The sequence below is a fragment of the Natator depressus genome, chromosome 1 (assembly GCF_965152275.1).
Source record: "Natator depressus isolate rNatDep1 chromosome 1, rNatDep2.hap1, whole genome shotgun sequence".
NCBI classification, from domain to species: Eukaryota; Metazoa; Chordata; order Testudines; family Cheloniidae; genus Natator; species Natator depressus.
Genome location: NC_134234.1, coordinates 115,981,663 through 116,001,825, shown reverse-complemented (window position 1 = coordinate 116,001,825; position 20,163 = coordinate 115,981,663). Strand labels below are relative to the sequence as shown.

Below are 20,163 nucleotides of genomic sequence, written 5' to 3'. Positions count from 1 at the left end.
GGTGATAATTTGTATTTGACTCTTCCTCCCATCCCCTTGCGTTCTCTTATATAGGATTCTGGGGTATCCCCTCAGAGTGCAGGCTATTCCAGCTTCTTGTTAGTAGCATCCTTCCAAATAAGTCTTGGTTAATGTCCTTCTGACTCAGTGTTGCTTCTTCCTTGGCTGCAGGGTAGGTGTTAAGCAAAAAAACCGCAGCTTTTCACAGGTGGAAAACGTTTACCTTCCCTCGCTGCTTAAGGAGCAGCATTCAAAGCTACCAGGTTGGAATGTTCATTTTTGTTTTAACTTTAGCCAGGTATAGTATATGACCCTTTTGGTTTTCCTTACTGTCCCAGTTGCAAACCTATCTGTGGCTTTAGGATTAGAGGGTTTTTTTTTATCACAGGCACATATGTTTGAGAGACATGCTCCAGCAAATGGGAAAGGAAATTGGAAGTAGCACAAGGTCTTAATATCTTTGGTTCTTGAATCCCCCTTTGTCAGTTTTGACTGAAGCACCATCGTAGGCACTCTCCCACACCGAGACATGGGAGGGCAGACCCTTGTGCCTTTGTGGAACTCCACGGACTTCTGTATGATTCTGTGCAGGCACAGGGGACACCTACGTGGTTCTTGGTGTAGATTCGGGGCCTGAGACAGGAAAGAGCCATGTCTAAGAAATCTGTCTTTCAGTCGTGTAGCAGGTGCTATGGCCAGTTGGAGTCTTTAAGCAGCCCAAGATGAGCATTGTTGGGAATCAGTTTTTGTCCCCTAGTGGAAAACCTGAAGTCATGTACCTCAGGTGAAACTGCAGTAACTGTCTAGGCACAGGAGAGGTTCGTCAAGGTTGGGAGGATGGAATCGTATTCCATGTCCACTCTGCAGTACTACTGCAGCCTCAGAAAGGCAAGTAAATAGTCCCCTCTGACACCACCCTCTCCCTCAGGCCCTCTCCTGTCCCTCTCCAGTGAATTCAACCAGTGAATTCATGCAGTCACCACCAAACCACCCCTGGGCATAGGTCTCCGCAGGGAACACAGCAGCGTGTATGCAGAGGGTATGGACTCCTTGCATTTCAGTAAAATTCTTTGCATCTGTGTAGGTAATGGAGGGTGGTGGGGGCAGAATTTGGCCTTAAAATATTGAGTTTAAGAGAATACCAGTAGCCATACAATAATTCAGTGTGAAGTTTCCAGCTGTGTTGATAGTGTCCAATAAAACAGGGCCTATTTTTGTAAGCACTTGCAGCTGAATGTAGTACTCAGCACTGCAACTGGTCCCATAGGTTTCTGTGAGACTGCTCACATTTGCAAGTACTACACATGATAGTATTTGGAAAGTCAGGCCTGTTGCGAGCCAGTCATGAATTCTGCTGTGACACAAATTTCATAGGTATGCACTGTATAATCGAGCAATCAATTCCAACATACCGAACTGACTTTTTTCAATTTGATCATATGGTTATTGTAATTCATAAATAACATTCAAACACTGAGACAAGCGATGGTAAATTTAAATGAAAGTTTTAAAGAAGTCTAAACTTCTAAGAAATCCAAATTTTGTTACAATTGAAAAATAAAGTAATTGCTTCTTACCCAACTTCAGAACACTGTAACTTAGGAGAGACCCACACATGAGAGCAAACAGGAATATGGTGTCTCAGAAATTTGGTCCGGGTAAAGAGCTACTTCTGAAGACCCAGAAATTCAGCTTAATGAAAGTTATGAAATAGTTCTTAGCATGTTCATTACTTTTTTTTTTTTCCCTGTATGTGGTGGAGATATGGGGATGGCAGAATCAAAAGGGATGCAGTGGCATTATGATTGACTGATTAGTGCCATGGTTTTTAATTGGAAGTCTATGCTCTTAATCCCAGCAGCTGCAGTTGGTGCAGTAAATCACTGAATCAGCCATTAAGGTTCTACTTGTAACGTTTTGACAAAGTACCATGTGGTGGTCAACATGAGTCGTAGCTCCTGTGTCAACATTTCCCAAAGTTGTCTTATGCAGTTAGCTAGCATGCGCTCTCGGAAAGTCTTGTCAAGGGTGAATGATCAAATGCTCCTTCAAAAGATGGAAAGCTTTTTGTTCATTTTCATGTTTGTTTAAAAATAATTACTGCCTAGAAGGGACATGAAATGAAATGTGAAGAGGGGGTAAAGAGATGGTAAGAATTTCAGTTTGGTTGTGGCTTCAGGACTTTGTATGCTTTGTTGTTGGGGTTATAAACTTTGTGATTAACAATTTAATATAGGAAGAACAGACAAATTTTTGATTAGTCACATTTAAAAAAATATTTCCCCTCTGTGATAATAAAAAGCCTCTTTTTGAAACCGATCTTTTTCTGTTGTGAACCCCAAAAGAGAAACAGATATTTTTTTTGCCGTAGCTTTCAGTTGCTTCTCCTCTTTAGCTACCATTAGAACAGATCTCTACCATGCATAATAGAAAATAAATAGAATAGAAAAACTGGCCTTTCAGTTTGTGGAATTAGACTTTTTATTTCACATTCAGGAGGGGCACATGCTTCATCTATTGACAAAGCAAATGAGTGTTGGTCTGGCTTTTAGCTTTCTGGTAGTAAAATAGGTTAGAGACATGGAGTCATTTTTGAAGTCGGGAAAGAAAAGTGAAGTCAGTCTTGGATCCAGCCAGGCAGATGTTGAAACTTTAAAGGGCCAAGGCTACATGGAATGACAACTGACCACTTCTTCTTCGAGTGCTGGTCCCTTTTATATTCCATGGAGGGGTTTACGCATTTACGCATGCAACTGAAGCCAGAACACTGGAAAGTAGTAATGTCCGTTGATCTGCGTGTGCGCCCTTGCTTTGCCTCATGGTTTCATCAGAGCTGATGAAGGGTCGGGTGGACTGACTGTGCCCCCAGTTCTTTCTCACCGCCTCATGGTCCGAGTCAGAGCTACTGGTGTCCTCTCATGTGTGATCCACCTTAAAAGAGTATAGTTGTATACAGTTAGTTTTTCTTGCAGCATTTGCTATTTTTACTGTTTTAACGTACTTTTTCCTTTTTAGTAGTATTTGGAGTAGAACTGAGACTTAGGGGGAATCTGTTTACTCGTTACCTCACTGCCCACCCCCTTTGCCTGGGAGCAAGTACTGGACTATGCTGAACACTTCAGGATTTAAAACTTGCGCCTCCTGCCCGCGTTCCTTCTCAATGAGCAACAAACATCAAAGCTGCCTCTACTGCTTGGGAGAAGCCTACATTTCATCCACGTGCAGTATCTGCCAGTGCTTCCTCAACCGTACCTGAGAATGTCGGGCTCTCTACCTTAAGAAGCACCTCATGGAAGTTGCCATGAGGCCTCATTCAGACCCAGGTTGGAGAACCCCACCCTGTGCATCGGCCTGAGACATCCAGGTGTGTGCCTCTGGCTATGGGGTTGGAGTCTGGTTCTGGCTGTACCACTGCTATGGATCCCATGCTGGGGCCTAGATGGGAGGTAAAGAAGCATGCACGTAAGCATGGCAGTAAGTCTTCCTCCAAATTGAAGAAGGGTGATGCACCTTCCATGAGTTTCAGCTCTGGAGAGGCAGCGTGCTCCAAAACACACAAGCATGACAGAAAACTGCACAGACTGGTGGCTCTGCCTGTATCGGGCTCCAAGCCATGAATACTATCAATGTTGGCCTCCCTTAAGACACGGGTGTGATGAGTTAGACCCCCCTTCTGGGATGACACCTGATGTACTGGGATTTCACTGAGCCCCTCCTGCTCCACCAGCCTGGATTCCCTCTCCCTGTTTTGCTGAATTAGGCTCCCCGGACTCTTGCAGCGTGCGCACACACAGGTAGGGCCACACCCAGCTGCAGACACAGACTGAAGTCAGCTCTGTGCGAGAGGATTCACCCAGTACTCACGTGCACACTCCTTTTGGGGAATAAACCCAAAATAATACTGTCTTGCGCTGTATAGAAAGATCTGCACAGCGCAAGCTCATAAAAATTCACCCTCTCCCTCAGTGTGAAGAGAAATACGCACAACTTCTTGCCCCCCTGTTAGAAATTACACAAACTGGGTTTAATGATAAACTAAACACTAACTATAAAAGGCAGATTTTAAGCGATTATAAGGGATAGCAAACTGAACAAAACAGATTACTAAGCAAATAAAACAAAACATGCATACTAAGCTTAAGATCTTAAAGAGACTGGTTTCAATAAGTAATTTCTTACCCTAAATGTTATTTTAAGCAATTTGTAGAGTTTCTGTAGCTTAGAGTTCCAGTTATTTCTTCTTACAGACTGGACCCCTGTCTCAGTCTGGATTCACCCCTGTTTTCCCCTCAGGTTAGTTCCTTTGTCCCTCCTGGTACTTTCAGCAGTCTTTCTTCTTGGGTAGGCAATGGAGAAGAGTCTAGATTAACCCCCTCCCCAGCCTTAAAAAGGATTTACCTAAGGCGGGAAACCTTTGTTTGATCCCCATCCCTCTACAGAGGAAGAGCACCAGCAGTGTCCAAGGTGGGATTTTGTATTAAGTGGTCTTATCGCCTGACCTTTCAGTGTCAAAGGAACTATGAAACCAGGTTTATTTTCAATATCCACAGGAAGGAACTCCAGGCAGATGGGAGATCCACATCTCCGAAGACTCATTGTCTTTTTCTAATGGCCCATTAAGGCTGATTGCTTACTGTCTGGTGGGCGTTTCACCAAGTACACACACAGTTGTAATTGTTACATAGTCAATATTGCGAACTTCAGATACAGAAATGATACATGCATACAAATTGGATAATCGCATTCAGTAAATCATCATCTTTCCAATGATATATTACATGTGCCATCTTGCATAAAGTATATGTTAGTTATGCAATATTCATATCATAACTATATTTCTATGAAGAATATGGGGTGTAAGGTCACAACGGGATCCATTGGTTCCAGGGAAGTCCTCTGCTCTGGCATCGGTTCTGGCTCCAGAACGACTACGATTAATGTTGGGGAGATTGGAAAAAGCGCCAGAGCCACATAAACTGCCCTGAGAGAACCAAGATCTTCCATTACCATCTACATCTAGGGAGGTGAGCTCTCTCACCCAGGACATACTGCAGTCAAGACATGCTTCGCCATATCTTACACTGGTTACATGATTCCACGGGCTCTAACAGTGCCACCATTGGAACTGGGATCTGAGTTTTCGTCTTTGGAGGAAGTTCAGGGGCTGCCCATCCCCCGCCCACCACTAGCTGAATACCCCAAAAGACCATCAACATTGTGGCAGTACCCTTTTCTCCAACTGCAGAGAAGCTACTGGTTTACCATGCCCTGGGACCCTCTGCAGCAGCTGCTGGATCCGTTGTGCTGGCTCTGTTGGGGATTCTGGACCCATTACTCACCTTGGAACCCACTCATTCCGCAAGGGAGGCTTTGCCTCTATCCACATCTAGAGCACCCTTGAGCAAACACTCCAAACCAGTTATGGAGGAAGAACTGCTCAGTCTGGTTCCAACGAAACCGCCAGACCAAGAGCATTTTCCATCATCCTCTCCAGACGCTGTAGTGACTTTGGCTTCCCCCTCGCCTCTGGATGACTTTCGGCAGTTCCAAGATCTCCTGCGAAGGGTAATGGACGAACTCCATATGCCCCTGGAGAAGTACAAGGCAAGCTGCATCAGCTCCTGGACATCCTTCATTCCTCGGTACCGAGTAGGGTTGCTCTGCCAATAAATGATGCCATTCTCCAGCCAGCTCAAACAGTTTGGCATAGTCCGGCCACGTGCACGCCTATCCCCAAGGGGGCAGGATAGAGATACTGTGTACCAGCCAAGGGGTCTGAGTTTATTCACTCATATGCCCTACCCAATTCCCTTGGGGCACAAGCAGCAACTGAACAGTACAGATAGCAACCACTTTGGTCGAACCCCGGCTGTTAAGGAGGGCAAATGATGGGACCTTCTGGGATGCAAGGTCTTCTCGTCAGCTAGCCTCTAGTTCTGGATTTCGAACTACGAAGACTCGTTGGCCAAATATGACTTCCTAAACTATGGTACACTAGAGAACTTTACTGAAAAGCTGCTGCAACAAGATCAAGACTGGTTCCAGTCTATTCTGGAGGAAGGGAAATTGGTGGCAACGAGAATGCTTCAATTGCCTGTAGATGCAGCAGACACCTCATCGTGCTTGTTGGCTATGAGCATTGTCACGCGGAGGGAATTGTGGCTTCATTCATCTGGTTTCCCAGGGAGGTACAAAATACCAACTTTTGATGAATCACATCTTTTTAACCAGAAAACGGATGAGTCTCTCCACATCCTCAGGTGAGGCCTCATCTGGAGTACTGTGTCCAGTTTTGGGCCCCACACTACAAGAAGGATGTGGATAAATTGGAGAGAGTCCAGCGAAGGGCAACAAAAATGATTAGGGGTCTAGAGCACATGACTTATGAAGAGAGGCTGAGGGAGCTGGGATTGTTTAGTCTGCAGAAGAGAAGAATGAGGGGGGATTTGATAGCTGCTTTCAACTACCTGAAAGGGGGTTCCAAAGAGGATGGCTCTAGACTGTTCTCAATGGTAGCAGATGACAGAACGAGGAGTAATGGTCTCAAGTTGCAATGGGGGAGGTTTAGATTGGATATTAGGAAAAACTTTTTCACTAAGAGGGTGGTGAAACACTGGAATGCGTTACCTAGGGAGGTGGTAGAATCTCCTTCCTTAGAGGTTTTTAAGGTCAGGCTTGACAAAGCCCTGGCTGGGATGATTTAACTGGGAATTGGTCCTGCTTCGAGCAGGGGGTTGGACTAGATGACCTTCTGGGGTCCCTTCCAACCCTGATATTCTATGATTCTATGATTCAAGAGCCACACTTTGATCACTGGGTAGCTACGCACCTGCAACTAAGCGGAAATTCTACCGCCCACCACTGGAGGACTCTGACCAGAGACCTTTTCATCTCCCACTCCAACCACAAATGCAGAACATACTGCTCTAGAGGGGGAATCGGTCCCGACTCTCAGTGCAATGCTCTCAGAGCAGATCAACTACACTTACACCCTCCCGCCCATCTTCTGCCATGAGTACTCCACAAGATCTGGAAGGAAAGAGCCACCGTCATCTGTATTGCCCTATTCTGGCCACAGCAACCTTCTTTGCATGTCAGCCCATCCCCCCCCTTCCCATTCCCACTTTACCCAAACTACTAATGCATCACAACTGCAGGATCAGACATCCCAATCCACAGATGCTTCACCTCAGAGCATGGTATTTGGATGGAATCTTCTCTAGAATGAGAGTGCTGGTTGGAAGTATAAAATATCTTACTGAGCAGTAGGAAAGAGTCCAGTAGGCGTTCCTATTGGGCTAAGTGAAAATGCATCACATCTTAGGCCCAACAGAAATGGCTTTCCCCAGAGGAAGTGGAGATTCCCCTTCTTTTGGATTACTTCCTGTCCTAAAAGATGTCCAGGCTCACCCTAAACTCTCTCTCTGTCCGTCCGTCCACATAGCAGCAATCAGTGCCTTCCACCCTCCCGGGGAAGGACACTCCATATTTTACATATCCGTTGACTACTGGGTTTTGGAACTGCCTCCTCAGAACTTTTCCAGCAATCGATTGCTTCCCATTGGGACTTCAACGTTGTTCTATTGGCACTGATGAAATAACCCTTAGAGCCGCTGGCATCATGCTCTCTGTCCCTCCTTTCAGTGACAGTCGCCTTCCTTGTGGCTATCACTTTGGTGAGAAGGGGTAGGTGAACTTGAGGCCATGAGGGCCCCCTTTCACCACTTTCCATAAAGATAATCTCCCTGCACCTATGTCTTAAGTTTCTAGCAAAGGTCGTCTCTGTTTCCTCTCAAACAAGCCATTCTCTTACCTTCTTTCTTCCCAAAGCCTCACGCCTTGACAGAGGGACGATATCTTCACTCCCTCAACATCCCTCAGGCATTGGCCATCTACCTGCAGAGGACAAGATCGATCAGAAAGTCTCCCAGATTGTTTATTGCAGTAGCAGAGAGAGCTAAGGGATAGGCAGTTTCCACACAGAGAATCTCCAAATGGATTTCTGGGTGCGTTACCCTATGCTATCAGCTGTCAGGACTGTTTCCGCCCTTTGGGATGAGGGTCCATTCCACGTGAGCCCAGGCATCCCCCCAGGGCCACCCTCTATGATGTGCCGCCGAGGGACATATGGTGGGTGGCCACGTGGAGTTTGGTAGATACCTTTGCTACACATTATGCCTTGGCACAGAACTCTGCAACAGATGCCTTGTTCGGCACGGCTGTCCTCCACTCAACCATTCTCTTGTCCTCCTTGCACCACCTCAAAATTAGGTACTGCTTGCTAATCACCCTCAGAGGAATACAGTAGGGACCATCACTCGAAGATAGGAGAGGAGGTTACTTACCTGTAACTGGAGGTTCTTCAAGATGTGTGGTCCCTCTTTGTATTCTACTTCCCACCCTTCTGCTCCTCTTCTGCGGATCTGTTGGATTTGCAGTGGAGAAGGAACTGGAGATGTGGTCGGTTTGCCCCACCTTTTATCACCTCAGACAAAACTATGGCCTCGTCTACACTAACGAAGTAAGTCAATCTAAGTTATGTTAGTTATGTAATTTAAGCAGGCGTAGCTTAAATCGACTTACTGCGGTGTTGACACCGCGGTATGTCTACAGGCGATGCTCTCCCATCGAGATAGCTGCCGCTTCTTGGGGAGGTGGAGTACTGTAGTCAATGGGAGAGTGCTCTGCCATTGACTTAGGAGGTCTTCACCAGACCCACTAAATTGATGCTGCTGCATCAATTGGAGCAGCGCCGATTTAGCCGGTAGTGAAGACAAGCCCTATGAGGCGAAGCAAGGGTGTGTGCGTGGACCAGCAAACACTGCTACTTTCAAATTCTCTGGCTCCGGACACATGGTACTCATGTGTAAACTCCCAGTGGAATACAGATAGGGATCACACTTCAAAGAACCTACAGTTATAGGTAAGTAACGTCCTCTTCTTAGCTGTAGACCAAATGACTGACAAGAATATTTTAGCTAGACAGTGAACATGTACTGCTTTGAGTTGGGTGTTTTCTCTGAACTTTAATAGAACCCCACACTCGCTTGTTCCCATACCTGTGTCTCTTGGACATAGTTTGATGGGCCTAGGGGTGGCTGGACTATGTATTTATTATGTGGGTTGGTCCATTGGCTTGCCTTTTCCTAGTTTGGTTGTCTTCAACTAGGGTGGCTTGCTGCACTTGGTTCCCAGAGGGCCCTGCTTCCCTTTACTAACACTGTTCCCCCGCTTCCGTTGACTGCACCCCCAATTTCTCTCCATCACCCATATTATGCCCCAGCTCCCTCAGCCACAGAGTAATGGAAGTCTGCTCTGGTTGCCTTTCTCCCTTACAGAAGGCTCAGTTAGCCTGTGTGCTGTTCTCCCACCTCTCCTCTGCCTCCACCCTTCTGTGTCTATTATTGTCTGTGCAGTGGTGCAATGTTAATAGGTTTGATGAATGGTTGTGCTGGGATAAGTTTCCCGGCTTTAACCAATACAATCAATTAGGAAATGTGGGAATCATTCTCCACAATTGAATGCTGGTTTTCAGTGTTCATTTACTGTATGACTGGCATTTGCAGTCACTTACTGTCAAACTATCATGGTGAACAACATTGGTTTTACCCAGAATGCCCACTGCTACTACACTTCATTAGCCATTCTGACTGTTGAGCTGGAAGGGGGAGCTGGTTTTGTTTGTGCTGTTGCAAATAACCAGATCTGTCAAGCCCAGTAAGGAGTCCAAGGCAATGGTGAATGTTCATATTGCTGTAGCTGACTAAATTATTCATGGCCATCACTTTAAAACTATCTATTTCGTATATCTGATGCCCAAGTTTATATGTGATGACTCTCCTCCAAAGTAGTGATTGTGGTCCATAACTGTGTTCAGCATCACGTTAGAAGATGAGTAATATCCTTGTGTGCAACAGTAGTGATAGGAGATTTCATTTTTGCTGTAGTGCAATTGTTATGACTGAATATAAAGAGGTCTGAAATGTACACCAGATGTAGTTATAGAAGGCTTACAAATTTGGGACAGAAATCCCACAAATCCTTTTCAATTGAAATAATTTTTGCTTACTTGAAAAACAAGAGTGTTTTCATTTATGCTATCCCAGAGCAACTATGTAGCTGAAGAGAACAGGGTAATCAGACTTGATAAATTGTTTTCATGTCAACTTTATTTTTACCATTATTTCACACCTACCCCTTGTCACCCATGCCCCTCCTCTCTTTACTATTTACACTAATTGCAGAACATGTAAATCACTCTAAGCAGTTGACAATGCATAATGAAAATCCAGTCTAGTTGTTACTCCTCCAGTTTTACAAGATAAACAGAAGAAATAAGGTTAATATGAAAAGCCCAAAGCCAGAAAACATAAAGACAAGTAGATGCTTTAAGGTACTTCTTCAGTTTACCTAAAAAACATGAGAGAAACTCACCGCTTCTCAGTCACAGCTAGTTACTATGGGGTAGGCAGCCAATCTGGTTAATACTGGAACTGAAATGCATACAAATGCCTGTGTCACACAGCATTCAGGGCATGCGATATGTGGGGAAAAAATATCACAGTCGGATGAGTGCTATGCTGTGTGTAATGGCTCTTAAGAATTGTCTATCAACTTGACATTGTAGAATACACACCTCAGTGAGTAATAGGAGAGAGAGACAAGAAATAGCCCACCTGACAAAGACGAATCGTTAAAGCAATCTGTTCCCTGCACTGTGTTCCACTTTCACATGCAAAAATTAAACTGCACTGTAGAACCAGCTGAATAATGAATCAAAACTGGGATTAGCTTTCTGCAAAAGGGAGTCATTTGGGGTGAAATGTTATGTTGTGCATTGGGCCTCTGCATTTTATAAGATGACAGAGTGTCTAACAGCTAACGGTTAAAGGGAGAAGATTTAATATTTTGTAAACTTGGTTGTAAAATGCAAAACACATATTTAGCCTAAAGTTGCATATTTTTAATTAAACCACAATTTGCAATATAAAATCTGTTCCCAAGTATATCTGATTTCTTGCCAAGTATATCTGAGATTCTGAAACAAAACACCTTGTCCTTGAAAACTTGGCAAATGGACAGAGTCACCCGTAAACAGCTTTGTGTCCACATGAACTATCTCCAAACCCTCCTACAGTATATTTTCAGATCTCAGAAACTCTTTCTGCATTGTCAGCACTAGAATCTGACTCAGAACTCCAGCCTGCACAAATAACCCTTTCTTTGCCAGACTTGTGAACAACAAAATCTTACCTTGGAAGACTCCAATTCCATAATTTACTTAGACAAAAAAGGGGGCGGGAAGAAAGGGCAAGCTCAACACAATTCTGGTTATGATACTACTTGACTATCATTTGGGTTGGATCACAAAAGCTTGATTCCACCCAATATTCTACATAAGACGACTGTATAACATGAAAGCTATTGTGCAGTTTTTTAGGCTGCTCTTCTTTTTCTTGGATTCATTTGTAATCAGTAAGTAAATTACCCCGTGTTCTTTGATTACTTTTTGCCATATGCTCGAGAATGTGCTAGGTGCTTCACAAAACCAAGACCATACATGCTTCAGACCCCAAAGAGCATGCAATCTAAATTAGATAGGATACAAGTGAGGATCATAAACAGACCAAAGTGAGGGGAGCAGAAGAGGAAAGGAAAGACGTAGGGAGGATCTGTACGACCTGCATGTTATGTTGGTTCCATTGAAATCAACCCCATCCTGCCCTCCTTAATATAGTTAATCTACATTATACTTGATCATAAGTGATATTTCTCCCAAGTACGATTAGTATATTCCGTTATACCTTGTGTGTGCAACTCCGTTCTTAAAACAGGTCTGTTAGTGTCCCTGCTCCAACTGGTCTGAAGAGGGATTTCCAGCAGCCTGCTTTAATTCTGAATGTTGCATCATGTAAGCCCCTTCTTTGCTGGCTAGTCTGAATGAGGCTGCTTTTCTCCCCTCCCGCTCTTTCCCTCTTTTTGAGGGAGAACTTGGATGGGTTGTGAAGGTTTCCAAAATAGCTGTGTGAAAGAACTCCGTCTGTTGGTGGTATTCAGAACTAAAAATGGATAGTCATTTCATTAACCCTTTCAGTGCCTTATTGGATACAGCTCGGTACTGCAGAACTCTGTTGTGATTTTCTTCTTCTTCTTTTTTGTCTTCTAGTCCCAAAGCATTATAGCCGTACATGTACTAGTGTGTCAGCAGCAGCAGCTGATGGCATTGAAAGGGTTAGCCCAATAATGGTTAATCGTGAACCTTCAGACTCTTGGACGATCATGCATGCTTTCATGCTTTCGCTGCCTGCCTAATGCCAGCCAGTGATGGATACTTTCACTTGCTGTGCTTTCAAGGATCGTTGCAGCATTCTGATCATAACACTGTTTTGTTTTCCCTCATTGCATGTTGGTGTTATTTAAAGCCATATAGCTGCCATGCTCTCTGATTTGAATTCTGTTACCTTGTCCAGTGCCAGTCCAGCAGCTGTAACGTTGCTTTCTTGATTGTAGAACAAATGAACCAAGGTTTGCATGTGCATATGCTCACTTTCCCTCTCTCATGGTTTAAGAAAAGGATCTTTTTTCCTTTGGCCAAGGAACTTAGGCACTGAAGTGTCCCAGGAGAACTCAACACTTTTCAAAACAGCCCTGTGTACGTGAATGTAGCAAGCGTGGTGGATTTTTGAAGGAAAACGGCAGTTCTGTTTTTTTAATGCACTTTATACTTGTTGCTTAAATCTAATGCTTTTGTCCTAAGCTGGGTTGAGGCTGGCTTGCATGCCATCTATGCCTATGCCTTGGAAACAGTGTGTACATGTTGATACCCCATACCAGTATCAGTTTGAAGCTAGTATCTTGTTCTTCAGAATCTGTTTTTATTTGTTTTTTGAAGGTAAATCTGCAGCTGTTATGGTTGCATAGAAAACGTCAAAAATATGCGCTTAGTGTAAACCACAGCGCAAATGTTTGTCTGCAGAGAGCCTGAAACAAAAGATGTTAACTGCTCCATTTATCTGAGGGAGGAGTGAACTTGCATGTCTGGTGGTAGTGATGTAAATGTCAATGTTGTTTCATTCTTTTAAAAAACAAAAACAGAGAGGGTCACAAATCTGCCACAAGTGGATGGTGATTGGGATACACTACCATTTACTTTGTTCCTGAACCAAGAGGGGGCCAAGTGCAAGGAGTCTGGCGGAGCTCTTGGGTATATTAGAGTCCCACCAAAGAGAGCCAAGATCAAAGAGCTCAGGGAGCTCCATGATCATACTTTGAATATCTACACAAACTACTCTGAGTAGCACCTGATTCTGGTGAGTCACGTGGGCAGATCTTTCTTCCTTGGAGAAGTGCCCTTCACCCTTTTCTCCCCCAGTCTGAGTGAGGATATTCTGAACTAGCTGGGTGGATTCAACCTTTCTTTGTTGCGAGTTAGATATATTCAGTACAGCATGACTCTCACTATGTTTTAGAAAAATACCTTTAAATTTAGTCCTGTCTGCTCTGTTTGATCAATTAAGTTCCCATGTCACTTCTTGTTGGAGTAGCAGTTTGCCCTGGTGTCCTTGGCTATATTTCCCTGTTCTCCATGACCATGCTGTATGTCTTTGTCAGATTGGTTACAGCCGTCATCCCAGAAGTATCTTCATTTCAATAGTGGTGGTCTACACAGATTAGTAAAGTGCTTTGGGATGGAAAAGGGCACATAGGCATCAAACACAGTGAAACTTATGGGGCCCTAAATGGCTGTAGCCCACATTATTCTGAATGTGTAGGCTCATGTTTTTCATTTTGATCTAAATGCTGCTTCTGTGGTTCTTCATCCTGTTTATAGGCCTGTCTTTAATTATAGTTGTCTGCAATAGATTGTAGTGTGTAAAGAGACTGTATATTCATGCCAGCAGGAATGAATCAGTGTTAGAAGTAGAGGGTTTAATAAATGGTTAATTCTTAAAGATATGGTGAAGGACATATTTGAATGTGAGAGCAGGGAGTGGCACGGACAGAGGTGAGTTTTCTGCTGGAAGCTGTGGCCAGCGCTCTTTGAGGAAGCTAGTAGCGCACTGAGCCAAGTGCGCGTATGTGGGAGGCGAGAGAGTTCCCTTACCGGTATTTTATTCCAATTTTTTCAGTCCTGACCCTATCATATTATCTAGGAACACTTTTAAAAATGTAAAAGCACAAACAGTAGTAGCATGTATCTAAAGAACAGTTGGGGTGGGGAGTGGGTGGGGCACCTTCTCTGAGAGGACAGAGATGTGGGGGGAGGGGGAGCATGGACCTGCCCCTAGTAAAATCCCGGGAAAGTGAGACAGACAGTGTCTCCTGAAGGTCACTACATCTGGGCTTTAGTGGATAAAGGGAGGCAGTGAAATCCAGATCTGGGGGCTCCTCACTAAGAATGTTTGCTGCCAGCCTCCCCCATTTAAATCAGTGGGCTGGTTGCTCAAGTGCCTCAGTTGATTATGGTGTCATGGGATGGGGGCGGGAGGGAGAAGAGGTGTTAGAGTATATCCTGATCAGAAGGCTCCCTTAAGCATATTATGGACTGCAGCAGCCACTCAGCCTCAGTTTGCCGACTGCTCTTCCCACCCTCCATTGTCTTCTGGGTTGCCCTCTGGCTCCGTCACTTACAGTTCCACTCCTTCCGAGGCACTCTGAAAATCCAGAACGAGCCTGAAGCAACGTAAACATAAATTCTGCCCTCTCTTCCAAGAGATCAGCTCGGCACCAGTCCCTGGCCCTAGCCAGCCTTCTCCCCAACAGTGAGAGGTCTGCATCTGCTCTCCTTGCCTGTTCCCTTCCAGCTGAGCAGGGCTCTTCTTTGTAAGCCTCTCCCTGGAAGCCTGCTTCCTGCTCCAGGTGCCTTAAGTTGGGTTACTTGGGCTTTAGTAGCCCATTAACCCCTTCCTGCCTCATGTGGTGGCTTGTGTGCCCCAGTCACGTGAGATTTCTGAAGTCGGCAGGACCCCAAACACTTAAATAGAGCAAAACTGAGATGTTAAACTTCATCCAGAGTTCAGCCGGTGGCCAGTGCCGCTCACAGAGTACAGGCGTTCCTTCTGGGAAGGTGCATTCTGATCTAGCTGCACTTTCCAGATGGTTTGAAGGTGTAGGACCATGCAAAATGCGTTGCAGCTTCGCTGCAGATGTTGCTGATGATCCTAACAGTCATCAGCCCTTTCTGTTTGGCAGAGAGGGATTCTGCAAACTCCACCTGCTAATGGTGTATATTTTTGCTGCTCTCGAGTTGCTGAATATAGAGCCTTAAAGCACACAGAGTTGCCTGTGTGTTCACTCCTCAGCATTTTACTTGACAGGGCTGGGGAGTAACGGGCCCAGCACATTAGATCCCTCATCCCTTTTTTCCCACCACTGTCCTCTTTCCCCAATTCCAGGGTCACTTACCTACATGCTGCTTTCCCAGTAGAATGAAACTGACGTCAGTCTCAGTTCTCATTCTTGACTCCTGCTGGGTAAATCTACTCTACAGGAACAGCAAAGATTTGGACACAAAAGCCGCTAAGGGCAAATACAAGAAACAACTATGCGGTGCATAGACAATCCAGGAAGTTTTTGGAAAACGGAGGGGACAATTTCCTGGTGCAAGTGCTAGAGGAGCCAACTGGGGGGGAGCTTTTCTTGACCTGCTGCTCACAAACCGGGAAGAATTAGTGGGGGAAGCAAAAGTGGATGGAATTTGGGAGGCAGTGACCATGAGTTGGTCGAGTTCAGGATCCTGACACAGGGAAGAAAGGTAAGCAGCAGGATACGGACCCTGGACTTCAGGAAAGCAGACTTCGACTCCCTCAGGGAACGGATGGGTAGGATCCCCTGGGGGACTAACATGAAGGGGAAAGGAGTCCAGGAGAGCTGGCTGTATTTCAGGGAATCCCTGTTGAGGTTACAGGGACAAACCATCCCGATGTGTCGAAAGAATAGTAAATATGGCAGGCGACCAGCTTGGCTTAACGGTGAAATCCTAGCGGATCTTAAACATAAAAAAGAAGCTTACAAGAAGTGGAAGGTTGGACATATGACCAGGGAAGAGTATAAAAATATTGCTCGAGCATGTAGGAATGAAATCAGGAGGGCCAAATCGCACCTGGAGCTGCAGCTAGCAAGAGATGTCAAGAGTAACAAGAAGGGTTTCTTCAGGTATGTTGGCAACAAGAAGAAAGCCAAGGAAAGTGTGGGCCCCTTACTGAATGAGGGAGGCAACCTAGTGACAGAGAATGTGGAAAAAGCTAATGTGCTCAATGCTTTTTTTGCCTCTGTCTTCACTAACAAGGTCAGCTCCCAGACTGCTGCGCTGGACATCACAGCATGGGGAGTAGATGGCCAGCCCTCTGTGGAGAAAGAGGTGGTTAGGGACTATTTAGAAAAGCTGGACGTGCACAAGTCCATGGGGCCGGACGAGCTGCATCCGAGAGTGCTAAAGGAATTGGCGGCTGTGATTGCAGAGCCATTGGCCATTATCTTTGAAAACTTGTGGCGAACAGGGGAAGTCCCAGATGACTGGAAAAAGGCTAATGTAGTGCCAATCTTTAAAAAAGGGAAGAAGGAGGATCCTGGGAACTACAGGCCAGTCAGCCTCACCTCAGTCCCCGGAAAAATCATGGAGCAGGTCCTCAAAGAATCAATCCTGAAGCACTTACATGAGAGGAAAGTGATCAGGAACAGTCAGCATGGATTCACCAAGGGAAGGTCATGCCTGACTAATCTAATCGCCTTCTATGTTGAGATTACTGGTTCTGTGGATGAAGGGAAAGCAGTGGATGTATTGTTTCTTGACTTTAGCAAAGCTTTTGACACGGTCTCCCACAGTATTCTTGTCAGCAAGTTAAAGAAGTATGGGCTGGATGAATGCACTATAAGGTGGGTAGAAGTTGGCTAGATTGTCGGGCTCAACGAGTAGTGATCAATGGCTCCATGTCTAGTTGGCAGCCGGTGTCAAGTGGAGTGCCCCAGGGGTCGGTCCTGGGGCCGGTTTTGTTCAATATCTTCATTAATGATCTGGAGGATGGTGTGGATTGCACTCTCAGCAAATTTGCGGATGATACTAAACTGGGAGGAGTGGTAGGTATGCTGGAGGGCAGAGATAGGATACAGAGGGACCTAGACAAATTGGAGGATTGGGCCAAAAGAAATCTGATGAGGTTCAATAAGGATAAGTGCAGGGTCCTGCACTTAGGACGGAAGAACCCAATGCACCGCTACGGACTAGGGACTGAATGGCTAGACAGCAGTTCTGCGGAAAAGGATCTAGGGGTGACAGTGGACGAGAAGCTGGATATGAGTCAGCAGTGTGCCCTTGTTGCCAAGAAGGCCAATGGCATTTTGGGATATATAAGTAGGGGCATAGCGAGCAGATCGAGGGACGTGATCGTTCCCCTCTATTCGACGTTGGTGAGGCCTCATCTGGAGTACTGTGTCCAGTTTTGGGCCCCACACTACAAGAAGGACGTGGATAAATTGGAGAGAGTCCAGCGAAGGGCAACAAAAATGATTAGGGGTCTGGAACACATGACTTATGAGGAGAGGCTGAGGGAACTGGGATTGTTTAGTCTGCAGAAGAGAAGAATGAGGGGGGGATTTGATAGCTGCTTTCAACTACCTGAGAGGTGGTTTAGAGAGGATGGTTCTAGACTATTCTCAGTGGTAGAAGAGGACAGGACAAGGAGTAATGGTCTCAAGTTGCAGTGGGGGAGGTTTAGGTTAGATATTAGGAAAAACTTTTTCACTAGGAGGGTGGTGAAGCACTGGAATGCGTTACCTAGGGAGGTGGTAGAATCTCCTTCCTTAGAAGTTTTTAAGGTCAGGCTTGACAAAGCCCTGGCTGGGATGATTTAATTGGGGATTGGTCCTGCTTTGAGCAGGGGGTTGGACTAGATGACCCCCTGAGGTCCCTTCCAACCCTGATTATTCTATGATTCTATGATTTTTCTGGGATGGTCCATCTGCCAGAACCCAGGTTCAGGATTCTGATTCTCTCCTAGCAGTAGATAGCATCAATAAAGATTTTGCTTGGTGACTTGTGAGAGGCAGTGTGGTCCGGTGGATAGGGCACTGTCTTAGGAGTCAGGAGACTGGGGATCTATTCCCAGCTCTGCTACTGATCTACTATGACACCTTTGGAACGCTGCTGCCTCTGTTCCCCTCCCATCTTTTTCCTGCCTTGTCTGTTTAGATAGCGATCTCTTCGTGTCGGCTACTGCCTCTCTCACTATGTGATACAGTGCCTACCACAATGGAGATACTAGCGTAATACAAACAATAACACTAAATTGCAGCACAGAGCTGCTTTCCATACTGTGCCTCAGATGGTGAAGGTGTCATAGGAAACATGGGACTACGAGGGTAGCTTTATACGGACAGTCTGCCTTTCGTAGGTCACAAACAGAGACCAGGGCATGGCACGATACACAAATACGCTATCATCATGTTTCCCTAATACAGCAGATTGGATCAGTAATTTCTAAAGCAAGGTAAAGAATAGGTGTACATTGGCCTTCTGTGCTCTGAGGCTTTTTGATGTCAAGAGTTAATGGCACAACACAGAATCCTACCCTGTCCTTATGCCTATAATTTATTTTTTTCATTCCTTTTGATTATTTAATACTGTTTTTTAAATACAGCTGGTAGAAGAAAACATATATAGTTTACAAAAGAGAACTTGGTTTAGCCTTTTTTTCAGCAGGATTGTCTGGCTATGTAGACTCCCTCCTCAGGCCCTATGCTACCAGCACTCCCAGCTATCTTTGAGACACCACTGACTTCTTGAGGAAACTACAATCCATCGGTGATCTTCCTGAAAACACCATCCTGGCCACTAGGGATGTAGAAGCCCTCTACACCAACATTCCACACAAAGATGGACTACAAGCCGTCAGGAACAGTATCCCTGATAATGTCACGGCAAACCTGGTGGCTGAACTTTGTGACTTTGTCCTCACCCATAACTATTTCAAATTTGGGGACAATGTATACCTTCAAATCAGTGGCACTGCTATGGGTACCCGCATGGCCCCACAGCATGCCAACATTTTTATGGCTGACTTAGAACAATGCTTCCTCAGCTCTCATCCCCTAATGCCCCTACTCTACTTGCGCTACATTGATGACATCTTCATCATTTGGACCCATGGAAAAGAAGCCCTTGAGGAATTCCACCATGATTTCAACAATTTCCATCCCACCATCAACCTCAGCCTGGACCAGTCCACACAAGAGATCCACTTCCTGGACACTATGGTGCTAATAAGCGATGGTCACATAAACACCACCCTATACCGGAAACCTACTGACCGCTATTCCTACCTACATGCCTCCAGCTTTCATCCAGACCACACCACACGATCCGTTGTCTACAGCCAAACTCTACGATACAACCGCATTTGCTCCAACCCCTCGGACAGAGACACACACTTACAAGATCTCTATCAAGATTCTTACAACTACAATACCCACCTGCTGAAGTGAAGAAACAGACTGGCAGAGCCAGAAGAGTACCCAGAAGTCACCTACTACAGGACAGGCCTAACAAAGAAAATAACAGAACGCCACTAGCCATCACCTTCAGCCCCCAACTAAAACCTATCCAACGCATCATCAAGGATCTACAACCTATCCTGAAGGATGACCCATCACTCTCTCAGATCCTGGGAGACAGGCCAGTCCTTGCTTACAGACAGCCCCCCAACCTGAAGCAAATACTGACCAGCAACCACACACCACACAACAGAACCACTAACCCAGGAACCTATCCTTGCAACAAAGCCCGTTGCCAACTGTGCCCACATATCTATTCAGGGGACACCATCACAGGGCCTAATAACATCAGCCACGCTCTCAGAGGCTCGTTCACCTGCACATCCACCAATGTGATATATGCCATCATGTGGCAGCAATGCCTCTCTGCCATGTACATTGGTCAAACTGGACAGTCTCTACGTAAAAGAATAAATGGACACAAATCAGATGTCAAGAATTATAACATTCAAAAACCAGTCGGAGAACAGTTCAGTCTCTTTGGTCACTTGATTACAGACCTAAAAGTTGCAATTCTTCAACAAAAAAACTTCAGAACCAGACTCCAATGAGAGACTGCTGAATTGGAATTAATTTGCAAACTGGATAGAATTAACTTAGGCTTGACTAGAGACT

At 45.3% G+C, this 20,163-nt stretch overlaps 1 protein-coding gene and 1 long non-coding RNA gene across 5 annotated transcripts in view; one reads left to right on the top strand and one right to left on the bottom strand.

The window, feature by feature from the left end:
• MAP4K4 (mitogen-activated protein kinase kinase kinase kinase 4) overlaps positions 1 to 20,163 on the top strand; it is a 241,511-nt gene that overhangs the window by 82,623 nt on the left and 138,725 nt on the right. The window lies entirely within an intron of this gene.
• Positions 2,789 to 11,913, bottom strand: LOC141982824 (uncharacterized). The gene is made up of 4 exons (XR_012638228.1): positions 11,805 to 11,913; positions 8,346 to 8,423; positions 7,814 to 7,896; positions 2,789 to 2,931 (listed from the first exon to the last, which is right to left on the bottom strand). It is a non-coding gene; the product is annotated as an uncharacterized LOC141982824 (long non-coding RNA).